We start from the raw sequence: 24,811 nt of genomic DNA, 5'->3' as shown, positions 1-24,811 counted from the left end.
CAGAGAGATGTTTAAGATTACGCAAACAGGAAGAAATGCTTTTGATTCATAGCAGGTCCGATCATCATGTGGTGGCAATGGATATCGTCAGCTTTCACTGATTTTGAGAAACTCTTACGATTTTTTTTTTTTTTTTTTTTTCGTTTTGGCTCTTCTTGGGAACTGTCATGGTTCAGGTCAAGTTTGCTGTGTGGCTCTTTGCTGCTCCCTTGTGGCTCAATAACGCCATTACAAAGAAACGCACCATAGCAGACGCTCTTTCTCTCTCTCTCTCTCTCTGTGTGTGTGTGTGTGTGTGTGTGTGTGTGTGTGTGTGTGTGTGTGTGTGTGTGTGTGTGTGTGTGTGTGTGTGTGTGTGTGTCAGGTTTGTTGGTATTTTAAATTGATTTTTGAAATCAGTTAAGGGATTATGTCCAAAAGTTGATTCTGTTCATCTGGACGTAGCGTTTTTGTGGAAAAAAATGTTTCATCACTCATCCAAGTGACTTCTTCAGTCTCAGCTGACTGCAGGTTTCCTCAATCTTATAAACAGTACATTTGCATAATGACTGAAACCAGCCCACTGAAGGAACAATGGGCTGTGAGGTCAGTTCCTTAATCTTAATTATGCAAATTCTCATGATCAACAGCCACTGACCAAAACCCACTGATCAAAGCCCACTCATCAATGGCTATGAGTACCATTCACAGGGAGTTGGGGAATGGCTGCAATCACAGCATTGTAAGATGGCGAAAGATGTACCCTTAGGCCCCCTCCTCGATTCAGAGATGGTCTTTCCCTTTTCACGTAAATGGCCTCCTTGATTCCGCGCTCAAACCAGCGTTCCTCCCTGTCCAGGATGTGTACATCCTCATCATTGAAAGAGTGTTCACTGGCCTGTAGGTGTGAATAGACTGCAGAGTGCTGGCCTGACGAGGTAGCTCTTCTGTGTTGTGCCATCCGCTTCGCCAGAGGTTGTTTGGTTTCCCCGATGTATAAATCCTGGCAATCCTCCTGGCACTTAACAGCGTGCACTATGTTACTCTGTTTGTGTCGGGGGACCCGATCCTTGGGGTGGACCAATTTTTTGGCGCAGCGTGTTTTGAGGTTTAAAAGCCACAGAGACCCGGTGTTTAGAAAAAATGCATCTCAACTGCTTCGATACTCCTGACACATATGGGATCACTACAGATTTCTGCTTAGGGAGCGGTTGTCCTTCTCTCCTGGATCGGCTGGAGCTTTTTTTTTTGGCGCCTTCCCAGCTTTGACAAAAGTCCAGCTGGGATAACCACATTTACTCAGGGCCTTTTTGATGTGCTGTTCTTCTGCCTCCCTGGCTGCTGTGTCAGTGGGGATGGTGTTCGCTCTGTGTTGTAGCGTCCTGATGACACCCAGTTTGTGCTCCAGTGGATGATGAGAGTCAAACCTTAGATACTGATCTGTATGTGTAGGTTTACGGTACACGTCAGCTTTTAGATGTCCCCCATTACTGATGGAAATCTCACAGTCTAAGAAGGCTAACCTGACACTTTTCATATCCTCCCTGGTGAATTTGATGTGTCAGTCCACCGAGTTAATGTGATCCGTGAAATGTGGTACGTCCTGAGATTTGATTTTCACCCAGGTGTCATCCACATACCTGAACCTGGTGTTCCAGGGTAGGATGGCAAAGCCCTCTTTTCCACTTCTTCCATGTACAAATTGGCCACGATGGGTGAAACCGGGGAGCCCATGGCACACCCATGTTTCTGCCTGTAGAATTGACCCTTGTACAGTGGGGCAAATAAGTATTTAGTCAGCCACCGATTGTGCAAGTTCCCCCACTTAAAATGATGACAGAGGTCAGTAATTTGCACCAGAGGTACACTTCAACTGTGAGAGACAGAATGTGAAAAAAAAAATCCATGAATCCACATGGTAGGATTTGTAAAGAATTTATTCGTAAATCAGGGTGGAAAATAAGTATTTGGTCAATAACAAAAATACAACTCAATACTTTGTAACATAACCTTTGTTGGCAATAACAGAGGTCAAACGTTTACTATAGGTCTTTACCAGGTTTGCACACACAGTAGCTGGTATTTTGGCCCATTCCTCCATGCAGATCTTCTCGAGAGCAGTGATGTTTTGGGGCTGTCGCCGAGCAACACGGACTTTCAACTCCCGCCACAGATTTTCTATGGGGTTGAGGTCTGGAGACTGGCTAGGCCACTCCAGGACTTTCAAATGCTTCTTACGGAGCCACTCCTTTGTTGCCCGGGCGGTGTGTTTTGGATCATTGTCATGTTGGAAGACCCAGCCTCGTTTCATCGTCAAAGTTCTCACTGATGGAAGGAGGTTTTGGCTCAAAATCTCACGATACATGGCCCCATTCATTCTGTCCTTAACACGGATCAGTCGTCCTGTCCCCTTGGCAGAAAAACAGCCCCATAGCATGATGTTTCCACCCCCATGCTTCACAGTAGGTATGGTGTTCTTGGGATGCAACTCAGTATTCTTCTTCCTCCAAACACGACGAGTTGAGTTTATACCAAAAAGTTCTACTTTGGTTTCATCTGACCACATGACATTCTCCCAATCCTCTGCTGTATCATCCATGTGCTCTCTGGCAAACTTCAGACGGGCCTGGACATGCACTGGCTTCAGCAGCGGAACACGTCTGGCACTGCGGGATTTGATTCCCTGCCGTTGTAGTGTGTTACTGATGGTGACCTTTGTTACTTTGGTCCCAGCTCTCTGCAGGTCATTCACCAGGTCCCCCCGTGTGGTTCTGGGATCTTTGCTCACCGTTCTCATGATCATTTTGACCCCACGGGATGAGATCTTGCGTGGAGCCCCAGATCGAGGGAGATTATCAGTGGTCTTGTATGTCTTCCATTTTCTGATGATTGCTCCCACAGTTGATTTTTTCGCACCAAGCTGCTTGCCTATTGTAGATTCACTCTTCCCAGTCTGGTGCAGGTCTACAATACTTTTCCTGGTGTCCTTCGAAAGCTCTTTGGTCTTGGCCATGGCGGAGTTTGGAGTCTGACTGTTTGAGGCTGTGGACAGGTGTCTTTTATACAGATGATGAGTTCAAACAGGTGCCATTCATACAGGTAACGAGTGGGGGACAGAAAAGCTTCTTACAGAAGATGTTACAGGTCTGTGAGAGCCAGAGATTTTCCTTGTTTGAGGTGACCAAATACTTATTTTCCACCCTAATTTACGAATAAATTCTTTACAAATCCTACCATGTGGATTCATGGATTTTTTTTTCACATTCTGTCTCTCACAGTTGAAGTGTACCTCTGGTGCAAATTACTGACCTCTGTCATCATTTTAAGTGGGGGAACTTGCACAATCGGTGGCTGACTAAATACTTTTTTGCCCCACTGTATGTGAAGTAAGTGGAATGAAGACACAGTTCCAAAAGCAAACACACTTGGTAGATGCTGAGAGTGGTCCTGTTGCTGAGGTTGGGGTCATCCTGTAATCTCTTATGCACTACCTCCAACGCTTCTGTGACTGGGATGCAAGTGAAGAGAGATCTAACATCGTACGAGACCATGGTTTCATCTGCCTCCATAATGACATCTCTCACCTTCTCAACAAAATCCAGGATGTTCTGAATGTGGTGTTCAGAGCTGCCTACCAGCGGGTTGAGGATTGAAGCCAGAAACTTGGAGATGTTATAGGTGACCGAGTTGATCATACAGACAATCGATCTTAAAGGTGCATCCTGTTTATGTATGTTCAGTAAACCATACAGACTTGGTGTAGATTCCCCTGGGTATAGCCTGTGGTATGAGGTCCGGTCATTAGCCTTGTCTTGTTCTAACTGGTTCAGACAGTCTATCACCCTCTTCCTGTAACCACTTCCTGGGTCTCGTTTCAGGAGCTCATAAGTATTTTCATCACTGAGCAGTGACAAAATTTTCTCATGATCTTTCTGGTTTAGCAAAACTGTGCACCTACTCCTGTCTGCCGGAATGTTGTTGTCATTACTAAGTGATGTGAGTGCCTTCCTCTCCTCCATGGTGATGTTGGATGCTGGGGGCTTTGCATTGCTGAGACAGGCCAAAACCTTCGTCCGTAGTTGCTCTGCTTCCACTTCTGCAATATTGTTGTTTCGAATTGCTGTTTCTGTGGCTGTGATCAGTTCCACTAGTGGGATTTGTCTCAGTGTGACAGCAAAATCCAGCCCTTTAGCACGGATGTTTTTTTTTAATGCTAAATTGATTTCATTTGTTTTATTAATCCCTGTGATAGTTGGAGAGTTGAGGAGAAAATTATCTCCACTATCAGTATAAAAAATAACTCACTGCATCCTTTCAGATTAACCGAAGAGATAAAGGGTAAAGTGTAAATTGAGAAAAACAAAAAAAATTTATAAAGTTTTATAAAGTAATAGAAGATATAAACGTAATAATAGTGCTATCAGTAACCAAAACAGAAAATGACCTTATATGGTTGTGTTGATGCGTGCTCAAACATCCTTACCTGGATGTTTGAGCACGCAAAAATTTGATTCATTTCATCTGGAAAACGCTACGTCCACAATGTCGTCTGGAAACATCATGGAGACGCCCGCCTTAACTCATCTATTCAACCCTCCATCACCACTGCAAACGAGAAGCAGCTCAGAGCAGATTCCTGACGTAACTCACCACTATCTTCATACATGCCCTCCTGCACTACCAGAGTTCCTCTCTTGGCACCCTATCATGTGCTTTCTCTAAATCCAAAAGACACAAGTGCAACTCCTGACCTCATCTCTATCAGCATTCTCAAAGCAGACATCACATCTGTAGCACTTTGAAGCCATACTATTTGAAGTCACCTCTGCTGATAAGCTTCAACAACTCTTTCTCATATCTTCGTGGTATGGCCCATCAGCTTTATCTGTCTGTAGTTATTACAGCTCAGCACATAAACCTTGTTCTTCGAAAATCAATAACAGTACACTTCATCTCCATTCTTCAGGCATCCTCTCACTCACCAAGATTGTTCTAAACAATCTGGTTAAAAAGTCCACTGCCCTCTCTCCCAGACATCTCCACTCCTCCACAGGTATGTCATCAGGACCAACTGTGTTTCAACTCTCAGCACTTCCTCATTTAATAACTTTTCTCCATCCATACATTGTTTCTCTCATTTTCTTCAATCATCAGTTTATCAAAAATGCTGTAGTCCTTCCATCTACACTCTCACACATCCTCTCTTCACTTGTTACTATCTCCACCCTATGACTCTAATCTGCTGCACATCCTTTCCAGCTCGATCTCTCTGCTTAGTCTTTTGATACAAGTCCTTTTCTCCTTCCTTACTATCCAGCCTCACATGCTATCATTAAAATTCTTGCCATCTTGCTGTACACCTAACCTCATGCCCTCTTTATCTCCCAGACGAACCCACCTTTTCTTGCTAACCTCTTGCTTTGAATACTTTCCTGCCTCCTTGTCTTTCTTCCTCTGTCCAGAGGACACACAAACACCTTCTTGGCAGTTTCCTTCAACACTTCAGCTGTACTCTTCCGGTCTACTCCTCCCTAAACTCTGCACTTCCTTCTTTAGCGTCAACCATTTAATCATTGCCTTTGCCTCCACCCAGTTCCTCTTATTGGTTTTCAGAATCATCCTTTGACTAACATTTGAAACTCACAACATATCCAGTATAAAATAATTTACAGGATGCACATGACCAAAAAGCAGGTTTAAAATGGGTTTAGGTGAGGCACAAAAATCTTCACAATGCACCTTTAGTAGTGCTGATGTTGAAAACAAACAAACAACAACAATACTTAAAATCTACATATTGAACAAATGCATTTTCTATAATCATACAATCACAAGCTTGCTGGGTGACCTGACCGAAACAGAGACATTTGGAATGATTATTTGGAAGAGATAATTATTTTTGTAAATTTGTTCTTTTAAAATATGGCAAAATATGAAAGGTAATCTCCAAAACGACTTAAGTGTGAGATACTCAGCAGTCAACTTCTTTGGCAGCAGGTTTGTCGTCTACACCTGGACCTACAATACAGAGCAGCTGTGCCTTCATATTTATAAGAAAATAGATTTTTTAAAACATCTTTTTCATTTGTGTTTCTCAAAATAACAAACTTTTATATTGACAGACCTCTGGATCAATGGCACTCATTTTTCTTTCTTGCATCCCTCTTTAGGAATTCAAAATATGCCTCACATAATATCTTTGAAAATGTATCTATGTATATATGTATGTATTATTTTGTTTTTTTGTTTTTATTTGGGTTTACCAGTCAATGAGAATATAAAATAATTCAGGTTGAACTTTTGTTAAATGCATAACTTAAATCACGCATAGCTTATGTGTGATTTCTAAGTTAGCTATAACACAGTTTGATACAGTGGTCTATCAGCGTTAGTAAGGTCACAAGCGGTCTCGGGTAAAACAAGCTCTTTATTTAACGTTTAGTTACAATCTGGCCCACAGTTTGGTTTATTGGTTGACGCATTAACCATAGATAATGATAGATTTGTTCGCCAGATGGCAGCAAAGTTCAATATTTTACTGGCACTGTAGAGTTGTGCAGGTTTTGTGAAGATTATAGCGATGAAAAGGGACACTGTTTAATGACGCTTCGTGGCCTAAGTGAATGATTTGGGGGCTACATAAAAATAAATGGCGACTAAAGAGTCGCATGGATCCTGTCCATAATCCGTTGTGGTATGAGCAATTTGAATGCGGAGCTTGCTTAATAGGCTGCACTCACTCTGGCAAGCTATTTCTCAACAAGGATGTTAAGAAATGTTGTGACATTACTTCGGCGTTTTGTACATGCTGCGAGCGGCTGTTGGTGAAAAGCCCGGTATCCTTCACAGCTCATCCGGAGAGCTGCCTCACACAAGCCTCAGAGCAAATCGCCAAGTTGTCGCTTTCAAAATAAAAGCCTCGCCGTGTCGCCACATGTGCTTGTTTTTTTTTGTTTTTTTTTAATTATATTTTTTAAAAAAAACAGCACTGAATGCAGAATTTTGTATCCGTATTTTGCCACAAACAAAGAAAATACTGTACAAGTAACAGTTTCTAAAAGAGCGAACCCACAAAACCCCTGCATATTTGTGTTTTGTTTTACATGTGAAAGAGACTGACCAGCTGCTGCAGTGACCCTGTAGGCCTAATCTGCATCAACGGGATGAATTTACTGTAAGGCCCACATTCAAACATGATTTGGATTTCATAGGCCCCATAAGGAGGGCAACAGGCAGTCGTCAGGTTACACGTGATGATCCTCGTTATAAGCAACGCTCATTTATTGCATACAACAGGATGTTTCTGAAAAGATGCAGTCTACAACATCAACATTCATAACCTCTATGTTGCAAGAATTTGTATTTAAATGCAAGACCGTGTGTTTCAAGTAAATCAAGATAAGAGCAGTTTTGTGTTGCCTTTGGGTGCTGCTGCACTGAATGCTCTCAGGGAGGTGTTGGGTGTCAACATATGAGTTCCTTTTCTGCATCTTTATCATATTTTAAACTAAACTGCAATTCCCACTCCAAATAATAGCTTATAACATCTAAAACAAACAAACAAACAAACAAACAAACAAAAAGTTATCTGAAAACATTTACCTTCCATATAGACAACGCCATGTCTTATTTGTATGGCTTAAATTTGTATTTCACCGCGAATTCATGAAAATGAATTTTTATTCTTGAACATTTACCGGATGTCCTGTTCTTGTTTTACTGATCGGGCTTAATAGAGCCGGTGGCGGAGGGAAATGCAGCAACGGAGGTGGTGTTGGTGGTGGTTGTTCACCTTCTGAAACAAACAGGAAGCACACAGATCTCTTGTCCACCTGCGGGATCCGTGCTATTCGTGGAGAGGCTGTCGAGCGGTGTTGTCAGATACGCGGACTCGCTGTGCGTGAAAGTAGCCTGGCCCACTCCGTCGTGAAGATAAAGCAGCACTTTTAACTTTCAGCTCTTCTGGCGTGTCCTCTGCGTTTTTAACGACCTCCCAGGAGAAAATTAATGAAGGTAAGTCCCACTTATATATAAAAAAAATCACTTCTTTTTAGCTGTGGGCTTTTCGCTCGGGGAGTGAGGACGTCATCACGCCAAACTCAGTTCATCAATTCGTCTAATGTTGCATTTATTGCTGTTTATATTTGGCATTAAAATCCCAGCCCTGCTGTGGAGAACGGTCACAACTTCAGCTAATCGTAGCAGTCTAGTCTGTCACCTTTTAATTAACCCCGATGAAGAGGTTTTTGTTTTTTTGTAACCCCCTCTTAAAGCTAACTAATCAGCCTACCCGGTGTGGTGGGCGGCGGAAAAACAACCATAGTTTTAAGTTGAAATGTTATTCTGATGTTCACAGAAAACCTTGTCTGCGTGTTAAACGTTTAGATGTTGTTTGAGGGGTAGTGGATTTCATTATCTAAGCAAAACAAGTAACACATTCCCTTTATCGTGAGCTCTCTCCACACGAGAAAGGGACGAAGCATTCCGGAGTGATTACTCCTCAGCTGAGGGGGACTTTGACGCTCGCTCATCGTGTTGTTAGTTTTAAAGTCGGAAACCGGCCCGCACCTTTAACGGATCTGTAGTCTCTGTGCAACTGACAGCTGTGTGTATCTCATTGTTGAGAAATGGACCGACAACAGAGAGGATGTGAAACTTAAGGGAGCAATTCGCACAGTCAGCTTTTCCGCAATAAGCATGATGACCTTTTTGTTTTTATTTCATTAAGAATCTTACAACTACAACAAAAACCCTCAGTAATTTGGTAAACTTGAGTGGGGGTAAAGCTGCTACGTCAGTCTAAATCAGGGGTGGGTAACTCCGGGCTTTAAGGGCGGGTGTCCTGCAGGTTTTAGATGTGTCCTTGATCCAACACAGCTGATTTAAATGGCTAAATTACCTCCTCAACAAGTGTTGAAGTTCTCCACAGGCCTGGTAATGAACTAATCATTTGATTCAGGTGTGTTGACCCAGGGTGATATCTAAAACCTGCAGGGCACCGACCCTTGAGGCCCCACCCCTGGTCTAAATGGTAATGTGACACCTGTGGGGTTTTTGTGTTTTGTTTTTGTTTTTTTGTTTTTATTATTTTAAGTCTTGTTTGACTGTCCACCCAACATAATGTCTGTTCCAACTAGTCAGATGTGCCTTAGAGGTTGTATGAGACCGTGCATGATGTCTACCTGAAAGATGCACAAACCCACTCGATTCATTTATAATAAAATGTAATCAGTCTTGATAAAAGTCACAATTGGCGACAATCGCAATCAGACTAAATTAACAAACAAAAACGGCTGAGTTCTCTATCACTTATAGTACACACCGGGAAACATAAGTAATCCCCTGGAGTGTTGCTACTTAGAGTCAAGTGTTTGTGTTAAAGACAGAAGATTAGAAGTGTCGGTCCCTGTAAATAAAGCCTTACAAAATATGGGTCTGATCTTAAAGTTTGTTTGGAGTGAACCAGACTTTGATCACCTTCACGGGACCTTAGAAGAATCTTAATAGAGATGCGTGAAAAAGTATTTTTAAAGACCTTTGTGCTTGTCAGTCCGCAATACGATTAACACTTTTGAACAAATTCAAGACTACAGCTACTTTCTGTAGCTGTGAGTGTCTGAGATCACAATATGGAGTCCATTAGGAGGTGAAAAAGAATTCAAGGGTAACAGCAAGCAAGCAACAGCACTGAGATCTTTGCTCATTGTCTATATTATTACAGGGAAAAGAAACACCACGACTGCTGCTCTCCAACAAATACTCTAGCCCTCCTCAAGCTTACAAAAGACCATCCCAATTTTCTTTAACGTTTTTCTGTGGACTGACTTTCAGTGACCTTTTGAATAGAATGTTACATTTGGAGGATTTTTTTTGTTTGTTTTTTTGTTTTGTTTTTAAGTCTTGTATATCTACAGTGTAACATTATCCCAACTGTAAAGCATGGTAAAGGCTGCATTATAGTTTGGGCAGCAGTACAACTGTACAGAAGTACAATACCTAAAGCTTTGTAGAGACAGGGTAGTACGACAAGACAATCACCCAAAGCACAAAAGTATATAACCTATAGGAGAAAGTGCATGCTTTGGGATGGCCAAGGCAGACCTGACCTTAACACAACTGACATGGTGTGTTGTGACTATGTTGATGTTGTCGGATGGGAGTTATTGCTGTTAAAGAAAATTCTGTGAGTTACTGAATTAAAGATGTTCTCTACTTTTTCTACCCTGCACTGATTTCCCCAAGAGCCAACTACTTAAAAAAACCCAAAAAAACCCCCCCCAATGTTCTTTTTTTTTAAGAAATCAGTGCAGAAATCGTGGTGTTTCCAAAGGGTGCAGGAAATTGCAGCCAAACCTACTGATCATGTAATGTACGACTCAACAGTTGGGCTACTTCCTTAGACCTATTTTCATTCAGGTTTTGGCATTTCTAGTAAACCAATAGCCTTCTTTCCAACTAACCTGAGATCTGTGTTTGTGTTAGTAAAGTCATTACATATCCTTTAGCTCAGTCTTAAATTTTTATTGTGAGTTTAATTTATGTGCATCTAGTTAATCAGCAGCTCAGTGGTGATATATTGCAGGCAGCACAACAGATGATACGAGCACGCAGCTTTGCTAGCAGGCATGCAGCCACGGCCACCAGTCACTTTGTTCTTTTGGCCATTGTAAGCAAAGGACTTGGTTTTTCAGATTATCTAGAAATGTAAGTAGCACTGTCCATGTTTGAGTCCCCCAAAAAATGTAAACACAATATTCATAGCAAGCAAAAGCATTGCAAATGCTGCCTTACTGAACTTATTTTGTGTATCGCACACAGTTACACCTGCAGTGTATAACTCGCAGCTGAAGATCTAAATCTTTGCGGGCAGTAAATCTTGGACCTACACAACATTTTATAAAAGGGGAAAATAATTTCCCAGGGGAGCTGGGCAGTATTTGCTGCTTCTGTGGCACTTTGGGAAATATTGATGCCCAGTTCATGCATTTTGATATTATTTAAAATGGGCAATGCTCCTGCCTACTGTGTGTTGAGCAAGGTCTGCTGTCAGGTTCCCTCTGAGGTAAAGTTGGAGAACACTGATAAGGCTAACTGACGTCACTCCAAAGACATGAGCCAACAATGCAGCTATTTATTCCAAGCCAGATTTGGTCCCAAAGCAGGCCCCTGAGAAACGGGGGCACAAATGAAGGCAGAATTCTAAGCAAGTGTTTTCACAAAAAGAAAAAGTTTTTACAACTGTGGTGGTGCCTGTGTCACACATCATTTTACTTACAAGAATGAACACTATTGTACACCGAGGCTGTTTTCTGTGAGGATTTAGCTAGCTGGTTAATAAATGATGAATACTAATGTGTACAGCTAAAGTGGAGACAAAGCCAGGTGGACTACAACTGGAAGGAAGAGTGTATTAGAGGTCCCAGTGTCAAATGGTGTGGTGTAGCTAAGGCCCAGTTTAAGGGAAGAATGTGATTAATATAGTCAGTTACTTTACATAAAAGCAGAATGGATTTGATTTGATATACTTTTATTAGTCCCACAAGGGGGAATTTCCCCTATGAAGAAGCTATGTTTTTGTCATAGCTTCTTCATAGTGATCAGTGACACTTGGATTGTTGCACACACCATAACATCAAGGTTTTATTGGCATATAGCAGCATGGTGGAATTGAGGACAGTGCAGTCTTAGTATTTAGACAGTGGTGTTTTTCATTGCTTTGGCTTTACTCCACCAACTTGGATTTCAAGCAAAACAATGACTCTGAGGTGAACATGCTGACTTTCAGCTATCAGGATGTTCACATCCACTGTGTGAGCAGTGTGAGAAATCTCCTAAGTCATAGTTCAATTTGAAATGCATCAATCATTTTTTGTTTGTTTGTTCCCAGTATGGTCCCCCTCTGGAAGGTGACAAGTATGGCCCAAATGAATGCACAGTTATGAGTAATCATTGTTATCCTTGAGCAAAACTGACAACCAGGATCACGAAGCCCCATTCAACAGAGTACAAGGGTTCACTGACTAGTTTGAGGATGAAAGGATAACCCATTTGAACTTTATTGTTACTGTTTCTCAAATTATTGAACACCTCTACAAGATATGACATCATTTTTGACTTTGCAGATGCTGCGCTTCATTATCAACAAAACAAAATGAGGGACTATCACCACTTTAAGATACCTTGCCTTTTTTTTTTTTTTTTTTTTTTTTTTTGGTATTTTGGTTTTTACCTTTTAGTTTGCCAATTTGTACTAGACTGTAAATATTGTGATTCCAAAAGCAATAGAAAATATTCAGACTTTCGTTTCTTCAACTGTCTAAATGCCCCATTTTAGCTGTTGAGCAAGGTTCCAGAGGATGCTCTTTAAATGGAACATGTTAAAGAGAATAATATGTTGTTTGATAGCACAGTATGCTCATAAGAAGTGTGTGTGCGTGCGTGCGTGTGTGTGTCCTGCTTTTGAAACCAGAATTGTGTTCTATTGGTGGTTTCTTGAAATGGAGCACATAGCTGTGGTTTGCAGTTTTTGGGTTGTTTATTTTTTAAATTTTCTTTTTGTCATCCCCCATTATATCTCTCTCACTCACTCACACACATCCACCACCACAATCTCTTTGACACTTCCTGCTGCTATACTTTTAAAGTAATGGCTTGCATAACATCCTCTCAAAGAGCAGCGTGTAATATAGCCAGTAAAAGTAGTCTTCTTTCATTTGTGTGTGAGTAGGTGTGTTTGGTGTGGCACACCAGTTTGTCTGCTAGCTTTCAGGATCACTTGCATTAGATAAGCCCTATTTAAGCCATTATGGTCAATGAAAATGTTCAATTCCGCTAGCTGGTCCCAACTATACATAGAAAAGAAACTGCCACAGCTAGAAATGTGACTGACTGTGAGGTGAGAGTGGCCTGTTGGAATTCTCCACTCTGCTGCACAGCAGGCCAGGACCTGCCAAGGAATGCAAGGAAGACAGCAGGAGAGGGTTAGAGGGGGAAGAAATGAGCAGATTGAAATATGAGAGAGAAATCTGTCTGTACCCAAGCCAGATGTGGTCACTGACATATGTGGTTAGACACATCCATCCAGTTTCTTCCACTTATCCAATTCAGGGTCATAGTTGGGGTTGATGGAGACATATTTACCCTTGTTAAATCGAATGGTCAAGTGCCATAAATCAGCTTAGGTTTGACATGATCCTTTGAATCATCAATAGATCTTGTTCTAAGCCAACATGTTTACATTGTGTCAGCTGAGCAAAGGAAGTCTTTGACTTGAAGTTTTATGTTTAGAATCTACCGTAATTTAGATGCTCACTTGTCCGAAAGCCACAGATGTAAAAAGCTTTGAGAAAGCAGGAGTTTAAATCTGTTTTCTTGCATTTAAAGTTGTTAGTCAGGTGTTGAAAAGCGGTCTGTAAGCTTTTCTGGCAAGACAGAGTAGAATTCAGTTGATCTGCATTACAGGTCATCAAATATGAGAGAAGTGTGTTATGCACCATTGCTTATCCAGTCCTGCGTGCATGCATGCAGGAGCATAAACCTGTCACCTGATTGCATTTAGGCAAGTTATGTATATAAAGACAGTCCCAAAAGGTTAAAGCTGGGTATAAAGTGATCACTTTTGATGTAACATGTTTTTATAACAAGAGTTTTCCATGAAGTGCTCACTCGTCCGACATCCCTGTAAAGAAAACGTTTGACGTTGAGTGGATGTGAAAAGCTAATCTGAGATAAGCTCTGGAGCGCATTCCTAACTACACACTGTCCATATGAAAACATGGCAATGTCTAAGCTATGATTCAGTTAATTTTGTTTTCAGGTGAACACTGTAGTGGTGGATCATTCAAACGGGAATTAACTCTGCTTATTTTCTTACTGTCTGCCCACATAGCACATCCAGTAAGGGGAGCATCTATGCAGAAAATTATATTATCGGTTATGACATTACTACACTACATATAAATAGCTGAGACACTGATGACAAATTGAATTTGTGATATCAGACTGAGGATTGTTATTTCAATATGTTTCATAGAAGAGGTTTAGATGGTCCGTCTGTGTGTTTTGTCTTGTTTTTGTTAGCTTTCTAGATTTCAGTGACGTTCTAACATTTCACTAACTGGAAGACACTGACAGGTTTCTAGTGGTTGTTTACCCAGTATTTAAATTGTTATATTGCCCAGGACAGGCCTGGGATCAGCTTAGGCTTAATTAAATAATAAACCTTCTGCCTAATAAGCACAAGTAAAATCATTATTTATTTTTTACTAGTATTCAGATTTATTTCACATTGACAGCCTCCATTCTGTAACCTCTGAGGTCAAAACCTTAACCTGACGTCTCTATAGCAACACTTTCTCACAGCGCTGCTTCATGTCTGCCAAAGCTGATGACACGTGCACAGATGATGGCATTTGTTTTTCGCAAGGCTCGGTGTGTGCACACATATCTGCATATGCACGCATATGGCGCGTTCACATGTTACCAATGTTCCCTCACCCACACATCCATGCAAATGCTGAAAACTGGTAAGAGTTGTAATGATTAGAATGGCAGCTTGAATAAGTTGCTGTTTATCGGCTCTTTAATATGTGTATGCTAATCTGTAAAACAATCACATCGGTCTTAACTGCCTTTTATTGCAAAGGGATGTCTTCTAACTTCCTGTTGTCTTCGTGTTGTCCCTGCGTCCTTAAATTCCAGATTATGTCAAGACTTTTGGTCGTCTCTCTTGAGGTCTGTTTCTTGCTTCTGTTCTCTTTTTTCTCCAGTGAACTAAGTGATCTCAGTCAGAGGTCACAGAGTATCTGTTTTGTTTTGGCTTGTGCCAGTGTGTGAGCTGCAGGGAAGGGACCTTTTCTCTGTCAGCCCTGACAGAAGGTAACTGATTTACAGTGTCCGAGAGAGCTTTTTTTGAGAGTCAATGCACAGATAGTCTTTCACACCACCCACCTGAGGGCAGCCTCACAAACAGCCACTATAAATAGAGATTGAAGCAAGCAGCTAAAAAGGGGGAAGGTGTGGGTAAAGGCTAAGACATCGACTGAATGGGATTTTATCAAACACTTTAAAAAAACAAAAAACAACTTTAACTGTAAAAAATCAGCCTGTGTGTGAGTCTCCCATATTTGTTGGTGATTGAGGGTTCTAAACATCCCTCTGTGCTAATGAGCGGGTGTGTATTGTTTTTAGAAGACGACAGACAGTGGTCTGTTGTTTACGGTGAGGCAGTGATGACGCATGGTCAAATGTAAGGCCCCTTCAGACCACACTTGGTTTGGGGAGTGCTAAAAATGTGCATACTAGTGCATTCCTTCTGTGTGTTTTAGCTGTTGCTCTTTACTTGGCACCATTTCGACCCATATCTCAAAGCAGCAGTTTGTAGTTGTCGTTAACAGTGAACATTTGTTTTTAGCAGTCCGCTGACATCATACATCATGCACTATGTTTATGTGTTGGCTCTGGGGTTAAGTCAATGCACAAAGCACAATAAAAACATAGTTGTGTAGTCAGACAGGAAGTGCCCTCTAGGACATTTGTTGGGTAGGAGGGTGCCTTGAGGGTTGCATAATAAAGTAAAACACCTGATTAAAATCTGAGCTCTCACTGGTCTCTGTGGACTGGAGGTTGCAAGGAGGATACTAAGGAGAATAGCAACAGGATGGCAGCTATCCTGGCTCTCAAATAACTTCAGTGTAATCAATGTGGTCAGAGTACATCTGGGCAGATAAGATGCTCCTTACTGAGGACGGTGAGAAACTCTGCTGGTGATGAAGCCCCCCGGCCGTTTTAAGACTCCGCATTCCTCGCATTCCCGGACCAGAGGATGGGTGGAGGAGAGGAAGGGTGTGTGGTTATACGAGGAGAAAGAAACTCAGAGTCAGACTCCCACTGTGGTGTTTCTGTCACTCTTATCATTCTACAGGGAGTCTCCGAAGATGTGAAAATCCTGCATTAGGAATCTGTGTGTACCATAGCCTAATCCCTTTTGCGCAAGATGTACACATTACACTTGAGGTTAACGTCACTCACTACTGGGAATTGTTTTCCCCGTGCAGTTATCTTACAAAAATAACTTGAAGCTCAGGTACTTATTTGCTTAAACAAATGAAGTCTTCCTTACATGACTAGTTAGTATCCTGATAATGTAGCTGGAAACTCGTAGCTTCTAGTAAAGAGGCCATTTCAATCAAAATTGCCAGTCTGGAATTTTTATTATTAATTGACTTGAAATTTTATTAATCTTGAGTGTTCTGCTTTCTCTTCTCATCATTTTCAGACATGGTTCTGTTTACTTGATTGCTTCATGTGCAATGCCGCAATAGCAAGAATTTGATGATGGGCGTCTTATTTCTGTGCTTGTAATTTAATCATATTTTTAGTTTTCTCTTCCAGCGTTAAACAGAATAAAACGATCATTGTTCTGCATTCCATTTCAGTCATACCCTTGTTTTTGTCTTGTTATAAATCCCTTTACAGCTTTCAGCACTCTTCCTCCATCAGGCTCTGCACTGTGTGCAGGGCTTACGGCACCTTTGTTGCCTTCAACACCAGAGGGGAAAACAAACGCCATTAATGTTACAGATTTGATGCTCAAATATCAGTTCTCATGAAATCAGTGATTTGACGAGGCTAGTACGGGCTCCTTTACTCAGTTAAAATGGATGTTTAAGGGGCAAAATCTGTTTGTCAGAATAGTTGCTTGGTTATTATTTAGTTAGTAGTTATTTGTCAGGTGTAGTTGTAATCTTAGTGTTCTCACTGCAATTGTTTTAAAGTGGTCTTGTTTACGTGTGCAAGAGGATGGCAGAATGTCAAAATGATATAAGCTTTTTAGTCATTTGAGTCATTTGTCCTTTTTGTCATTTGAGAGAAGAAAATGCCTGAATGCGTGTTACAGATTAAACGCGACATTATTGTCTGAATTTTCTAGTTCCTGGAAAATCACACGAGTGCTGGTGAGTTAATGAGTCCAAACTTAAGCATCATCTGTGACATTCAACCAGAGATCTGTGCTGAGTGATATCTCTGGAGTCTGCGATTAAACACGTTATTTTCGACTCTGTCCCAAAAACAAACTGGCAGCCACTGGCATTACAGTGAAGTTGTTTTGCGCAGAACAATGAAAAGGCTAAGTTTGGGGTTTGCCCTTCAGCATAAACGTCATCCCTGAATCACTCCATAGTGAACCCTCTGTGCTGGTTTGGAGCTTTCTCCTAAAATCTCAAACACACGCTTGCTGTGTATCATGTGATACTTTGAGTCAAATCCAGTCAAGGAGTTAAACATTGACCATCTCTGGCCTGAGATTTTATCACTGTTAAACAGCACACTTCCTGGAACTGGTCACCCCACGTGCCTTTCTCCTGTATCTGTGTGCGGTGAGTACAAACACATTTTGTGGTGAAAAGCCAAGTCTTACCTCTTTCTATGAATTTATTCTCTGCACTTTCATAAGTATACTCATTCTTACTTGAAATGCCCGAGTCTCACACACGCTCACTGCAGTTGTTCTTCTCCTAGTAAACAGGAGAGTGTCTTAACCACAGGGGAAAAAACGGAAGTTTACCAGCTTCAGTCATTGTGTGCACTGCGTGTCATCAGTGTGGTGTTTTTGTTTTGTTTGTTTTTTTTGTTTGTTTTTTTTAGATGCTGTATATTTGTTTGCCATATTGCCTGGTTCACATCTTGGCTTCCATAGTTACAGCTCTTTGAACTGTAGACGGTGTACAGATACAGAGACCCATGCATATTTGTATTTATTTATTTATTGTCATTGTCAAGAACAATGAAATTGCGTTTGGTGTTATATACAGTACAAACAGAGGTCAGGTCAGGAAGTCTTGTTTGAAGGTTTTGAGGTACCACAGAGTTTTCTATATTTTGCCATTTTAAAAAGGGGGAAAGAATTAATAAGTCTGCTTTTTATTTATTTTACTGAATTTATTTTTTATTTTGTAACACTCCGGATTACGTCTTGAAGGGCTTACTGACTCTGTTAATTTACCATCTTTTGGGATAAATAAAATGTATCTTATTATATTGACCAATATTTTGTTTAAGCATCAAACCTTATCCTTCCACTCACAATAATTTCCCCTGTTTAAACTGATAAAACATATTTAGAATGAGGTGAGTCATCCACTGCTGTTTTTCAGTCATAGTGTTCAAAAGATAACACATGTGCTTGTTGCTCCAGAAGTTACAAATGCCTGCCGGATGACTGTTCTTGACAGGCAGTGTGCCTTGTTGGTCAGACTGTCTCCTCGAGGACCTGGGAGCCCTGATTCTCCCAGGTCCTGGAGGAGTGGGACAGTCGTCATAGAACAGGGGTGTCAAACATAAGGACTAGGGACCAGAATCAGCCCAGAAAAGACTCCAACCCAGCCCACAAATGTTTTCATAGGTTTTACAGCTTTTCCCAGTTATAAATTCCTCCTCATGGCTATTTATAGAAACAGTTAAATAACAGAAATGGGGTTTTTTTGTTTTGTTTTTTTACTGATATAGAAAAATCAGTTTGTGCAGTGGATTGGCAGTAAAATAATAATAATAATGGAATGATATGCCAGAACTTTTATAATTTATAATCTATTATAATTTAAGCCCAAAGAGTCGTGCTTACAGTGCTTTTATTTCACAGTGTGTGTCTGTTTACAGAAACCGACACACACTGTTGAAATTAACCTTCTTAAACTACACATTTACTCTGTGAAATAACTTCCTCACATTGACTGATGGGGAGTTTCACCTGTCTGGCACTTCAGCTCAAAGTAGGCTGTGAGTGGACCAGGGTGTTAAATGAGTTTGACATTCCTGTCATAGATGGAGGCGGCAGAGGAAAGGATTGTAAGAAAAGGACAGTTAAGAGGGTCAGTAAGGAAGTTTTGGTTTCAGTGCTCAGCCTTTTCTGTTTTATATCACGTTGCAGGTCAGCTGGGCCATGGAGGTAACACCAGGTTGACAGACTTGTTAATGGTATAATTTCTCACCTACAGGACCAGTCTCGTTCTGTTTCCGTTTTTCTGTATTAAATCCCTTTTTATATTTCCTGTTTATCTACCATCACCTAAACATCTTTTTTTTTTAAATTAATTATTTATTTATTTATTTTTTTACTTTCTCGGTCCACAGAAACAACTACAGAAATGAGTAACAACATTCAGTGCTTTCCCCTCACCCTGACACTTTGTTCTTTTTCTTTATCAGATGCAGTGTCCCAGAAGCTATCCAGATCCCCCCAGCCAGGAGCTGAGCCACAGGAAATAAGTGACTTCAGGAAACTGGTAATACATGTGCATGTAAACATGCTGTATCTTGTAATTCCTTGACCTATTTTACCTGTGATTCTGCTGCTGTGTGCATGTGGAAGAGGAGGAATAGCGCTCAGTCTTAGCTGGAATCTGGGCGAGTAGGCCTCGTCCTGACAGGCGGGGAATGTGTGGAAGCCAGCCAGCATACCTTACTTCCCTGTTAGAGATCAGTGTTACACCATCTTGGTACACTCACTGCTTTTGGTTTATGATCCTTTATATCCTCCTTTCTGGGCTTTATTACTGTGGATCTTGTCTGGACAGTACAACAAAATCGAAGTCGTGCATTGTTTATTTTCATGTCACTGCAGCTAGGTGTGGTGTTACTGCCCCCCCCCCCCTTTTGCTTCTCACTTGACTTTCGTTAATGTTGTAAAATCATTTAAGGTGCCGCTGGCCTTGGCAGTCATTTCCTTTCTGTACAACCTTCAGCCAGGCTTGAGACTGTTTATGTAATATTGTCCTCAGTGCAGGAAGTGGTGGCTCTGTGAGCTGATCTGTAAGTCTTTTTTTTTAAGAACACACATGATGATTTGATGAACAGCATATAAAATTAACAGTTGCTGACATGCAGTGCACTCAGCATTAGTGGTTTCATTTTATCAGTCCAGCCCTGACTGTTTTGTTTCTGTCCTCGCTCATGCCTTCATTTCCTTTTACAAGTAGACTGAGATGAAGCAGTTTGACAAACTTCTTTCAAAAAGTCTAAAATAAGTGGTCAGAAATTAGTCCTAAAGTCAGCCTTCTCAAAAGTTCTCCACTGAGAATCAGCAGATTTGTGATGGTGCTTGCTAGTCCAGGTGATAAATGGGAATAAAATACAGTGTTTCTCACACACAGGCAGGTTGCCTACGTTTGTTAACTGCCTGATAAGTAGCTGTGGCAGATAGTTTCAGCATTTTTAATCTAATTTCAATCTGTCAGAACAATTCTCAGTTTACTAGTGAACCTCTCAAGTCCTCTTGGTCTTATTTTGGCTCTTCCCATCTTGTCTGCTCCCTACTGCCTGGTTCCCTGGCTGTTATAGTGGCCCTGGAAATTGTGCAGCTGCTTCTTCGGATACGATCTTATTCCAGGGTCAGACATCCTTCTGCTCTGGAGATCCACTGTGAACTGGCAGGCCACTCTAAGCAGGAGAATAACTGGCTCACGTGCCTCTATACCAGGCTGCACTTGAACACAGCTCCCAGCTGTAGTTCAAGTGGTGGTGGGGTTCATCCACAGGGTTGGACTCCCTGGAGAAGCATCTGACTTTTTCGCAGGGATTTGTTTGCTCTAAGTATGTGGTAAATGAAACATTTGCAGAAGAGCAATTCAAAAACTGTTTTAATTAGTAATTCACTTCATGAAGCCTGCTTGTGTCCCCTTTCGCAGCGCACATGTTGTACACATGTATGGATATGAACACAGCCCAGGTACAAACACAGTCTAAATCTGCGGGTGTGCAATGATGTGTGCTAGCTGCGAATGCTGACAGAGTAAACACTGGGTTAACATCCTTCTCCTCTCAATCACAGCACTGCATAACTAGGGCTTTACAGGTGCAGTTTTGACATCTGTCTGCTTAATAACCACATTTCATACGGTTGGTGTCTGTGGCCAGTAATCACCAGTAATTGGTACGGTCGCCTCCTACCTGCACTCCGTTTCTCCCCTCCCCCTCATCCTTCACTCCCACTCAAATGTGGAAAAATAGCTCAATCCAATTACTCATGCTGTGTTCCTTCTCCATATCTTTCCACTAACACGACTGTATTGGAGGGTTTCCATGTTTCATCAGAAGTCAGTTGAGGGTCAGTCTGTGCTGACCTTTTTGTTTTTCACAGAAATGACCTCAAGTGTTCGCATTCTTGCTTCAAATATTAACATCAGTGTGGCTATAACCCTATAACACACAATCCTAGGAAGCCCAGCCCTTAAGCTTATTCTTAGGAGTGTGTTTGCTTGGCATTATCGTTATGGCATTGACCTTTCTCCCCGTGGTATTACAGAGGTTGCATATAATTAGACTTGTGTGTGTGATTTTTATCTGGACAATAGGACGAGAACTTCTGTATTTATCTAATTATAGATGGGTGGAAAGACACAGTGCCCTCGCATGCTACATGATGTTTTCTGTCACCGCAACGTGTGTGTGTGTGTGTGTGTGTGTGTGTGTGTGTGTGTGTGTGTGTGTGTGTGTGTGTGTGGTTGGTTAGCATTAGCTTGAGTTCTGTATTAATAGACGCCAAAAAGGATGCAGATGAGCGAGTGTAGAGTCGAGCCGCCCAGACAAACAGATGGATGCATAAACTGAAGAGGCGGGCATCAGCGTGTCATTTACCGGATCTAAGTGTTCCCAGCAACCCAGTCACCTCTACAGTGAAATGATAGCTGGAGCCAAGAAATGTCTTCCATTTCCAGGCTTGTGTGAGTTTCATTCATTGCCAGTGTGTGGCTCTTTGTTTATGAGGGAGATAAATGGCTGGGAGACGAGTGCTGAAAACTCAGCTCTGTTTGTGTGTGCCATCCCTGCTACATTTCACAGCAGCTTAGTGTTATATTTGTCTATTTCTTTCCACTGTTTTCACAAAATAATCAGTTGCTGCAGTCCTGTGGAGGCTATGTGACAGGCTGGGGTTTTCTTCAAGTCTATTTTCGGGCTTTTCCCTGTGAAAGGATCTTGTTGCAGTCAATTGTTCTTCTGACAGTCACCTGAACCGCAGTAAGCTGTGTTGTTTTGTCGATAAATTTGTTGTTTCATTGAATTCTGTGAGACAGAGTGACCCGACGATTGTACATTTGGCCTGTCATAAATAGAGCTGAAGCAAATGGCCTTCCCAGGGGGCTGTGGTGGAGCTGTCTGTGGGTGGAGGGAGACGCAAAACAAGAATCCTGGGTAAGATAAGAGAAAGCCACATGCAGGTGCTGTAAAAGCAGTGGGAGGTTAGTGTGTTTTTTGTTTTTTTGTTTTGTTTTTTTTTTGTTTTTTTATTTGCCATATTTATTAACACAGGCGGCAATTACAGCATCGACACCTTAATGCTTAAGTTTGGAGCGTTTCATTCTGTGTGAGGTAGCACTTGTCTTATATTTTCTATAGCTAGTCCAGAAGATGCATAGCAGCATAACGATTTATAAATAAATCTCGGGTATACGGCTACACATCTAAAACTAAATCCAAGCCCTTATTGGATAAAGTGGAGACATGACCATGTGAATTTCATTTACAGTGGCAACTGTGAGAAGATGTACTTTCAAGGAAGGTAAGTGTTGTAATCAGTAGGAATAAATTGATCCCAAGTGATATAAATAAGGTGGCCAACATGCTCACTCCCTCATATCATAGCTGTTCATTGTTTCCTCTTTGTCAGAGTTTCCGAGGAAAGCTTTCTCTGTTCTTTTCAAAAACAGAAGCTGTTGTGTCAAATCGAACAAAGGCTAATCCTTATGTCACCCTCACAGAGCAGCTTGTAGAACAGCTAACTACAAAATGGGAAGAATTAGCCGGGCCACCTCCAGTATGTCGTCTATGATTTAATGGATGGTGATTCCAAAGAAAGTCAGACTTTCAGGCTTCTGTTATGCAAATTGGTTTAAAGAAAAGAAATAAGGAAGTAGCTTGCTATAAAGTATTCAAAACATACTTGATTCCTGTTTTAATGACATCGTGTGTATTTAAGGAAGAGAACCTAAACATTTTCCATGAGTATACTTTGTCTGTGTAAAGTTTTCTGTAAGAGAAGGGGACAAGAGGTGTAGTAGTTTGTCTAGATATGCTTGCGATTAATTTTTTTTTCATTTCCTCTTTCACAGAATTAGATGGGCAAGGCTAACTCTGTATATAGGGGTTTATTTCCCCTCTAGGGCTTCCTTTTGCCTTTTGCGTTAGTATCAGAACTTGCTTTGAATAGTCGTATGTGGTCGTGTTCAGAGTTTGCATAGATCTTTAGCTTTTCAACAAAGGTATGGTTAGCACCAGCTATGTTTGGGTATGTTTGTTTGCATGTCTCACATGAAAGCTGGATTTCCGGTGTTGTATTTAAAGTATCTCTTACAAAGCAATTTATTTACATATGCTGATGACCCCGGTGTGCGCGTGTGAAAGCTACTGAAGGTGTGAGAAAGCCGCCTGAGGCTGCACATCCCACACAGCAAAATATGGCTAGCACTGTGTGACGACGATGCCCCCCTTCAGCCTGTGTTTTTTACTGCTCAGTATGTGTTTGTTGGTCTGCGAGGCCAAGCTGGCAGGGCAAGGGCAACACAAGGGCAGTGTTTGTGCAGGGCACGGGACTGGCCTTGGTGGCACACACGTACACATACAAACATGCGCGCACACACTTGGCAAAAACAGAGGCTTATTGTGGACTTCAGGCCCAGTTTGGTCCACCCACTACAGTCACACATTGTGTCACATTTTGCATTTTATCTCTGCCTTTTATCTCTTTTTATCTCATTGTCTATCACGGATTGGTCTGTTTTTTGTTTTTGTCTCTCTCTCTCCCCCCCCCCCCTTTTTTTTTTTTTTTTTTTTGAGTCTTTTAGTGTTTTAGTGAACTCATGAACTTAACATTCCCATTTATTTTCTACTGCACCTGTTTCCCTTTTTAATTCATCATCTTTTCTCCTCTCTTTTCCAGCCATCTCAGAACTGACTGCTTCTCAGACCCTCCTGAATAGTCTTTAACATTCCCTCTTTTTTGCTCTCAGCCCTGAAGTCTGACAGTATAGTCACAGAGATCTGTGCTGGCGCTGCTTGTATTTATATCTGTACGTAACTTGTGTCTGTCCTTATTTGTCTCGTGCCTGAGAAGTGAATCAGGCTCTGTGGGACATCACACTTGCACATCAGACGAGCTCACCCGCTATTCTGTCACCTGCCTCCTCACAGACACAGACTGTGATGAAGCTAAAAAGGTGAACACTTATTCAGCGTTTCAAAATCTTCACTATGCTGGTTTCATTTGTAGTAATTATTGCTTAATGCTTAATATTACTTAACACAGTCGGTATTTTGAAAGGATCAACAGCGTTACAGGACTAATTGTTGGATCTGCACCGCGTATTTGTTCCTTTATTCATTGCTCCCTCCACACTTTGTTGCTTCTGCTACTTTATCTTCTCGTGGAAAACATGCTCAGTGATTCACCACTGTCCCAATATGATGGCTTGCACCACTGAAGCATGATTATGTTAATAATTACAAGTATTTTCATTGTTCTCTGGCAGTTGGGCACCTACCAATATGTATACTGCTGAAAACCAACTGGTGGAATCGGGGTGGACATTTTGCTATGTGGACTCAAGAAACTAGGGTGTGTACCACAGACCATGTGATAATGAGACAACCACTCTCCCCCCGGCATAGTTACCCCATAGGCTTGTTGCATCTTTACATGTATGCGAGTTATAATATAGTTACATCTTGCATACATGAATATTCAAATGTACATCTTCTATTACACTCAGACATGCTGAACGTGACAAACCTAACCTAAGAGAACCAGCTGTACTTTCATTGAACATATTTGTTCTAGTTG

At 41.4% G+C, this 24,811-nt stretch overlaps 1 protein-coding gene across 1 annotated transcript in view; it reads left to right on the top strand.

Moving 5' to 3' along the window:
* Window positions 1-7,722: 7,722 nt before the first annotated feature.
* The window catches only part of pik3cb (phosphatidylinositol-4,5-bisphosphate 3-kinase, catalytic subunit beta), a 48,599-nt gene continuing 31,510 nt past the window's right edge, over window positions 7,723-24,811 (top strand). Inside the window, exons 1-2 of the mRNA XM_026191528.2 lie at window positions 7,723-7,992; window positions 19,186-19,262. The gene's annotated coding sequence lies outside the window, so the exon portion shown is untranslated. The remainder of the gene's footprint in view (window positions 7,993-19,185; window positions 19,263-24,811) is intronic.

This window comes from Astatotilapia calliptera, chromosome 14 (genome assembly GCF_964374335.1).
Source record: "Astatotilapia calliptera chromosome 14, fAstCal68.1, whole genome shotgun sequence".
Taxonomy (NCBI): domain Eukaryota; kingdom Metazoa; phylum Chordata; class Actinopteri; order Cichliformes; family Cichlidae; genus Astatotilapia; species Astatotilapia calliptera.
This window is presented reverse-complemented; position numbering and strand designations above follow the sequence as displayed.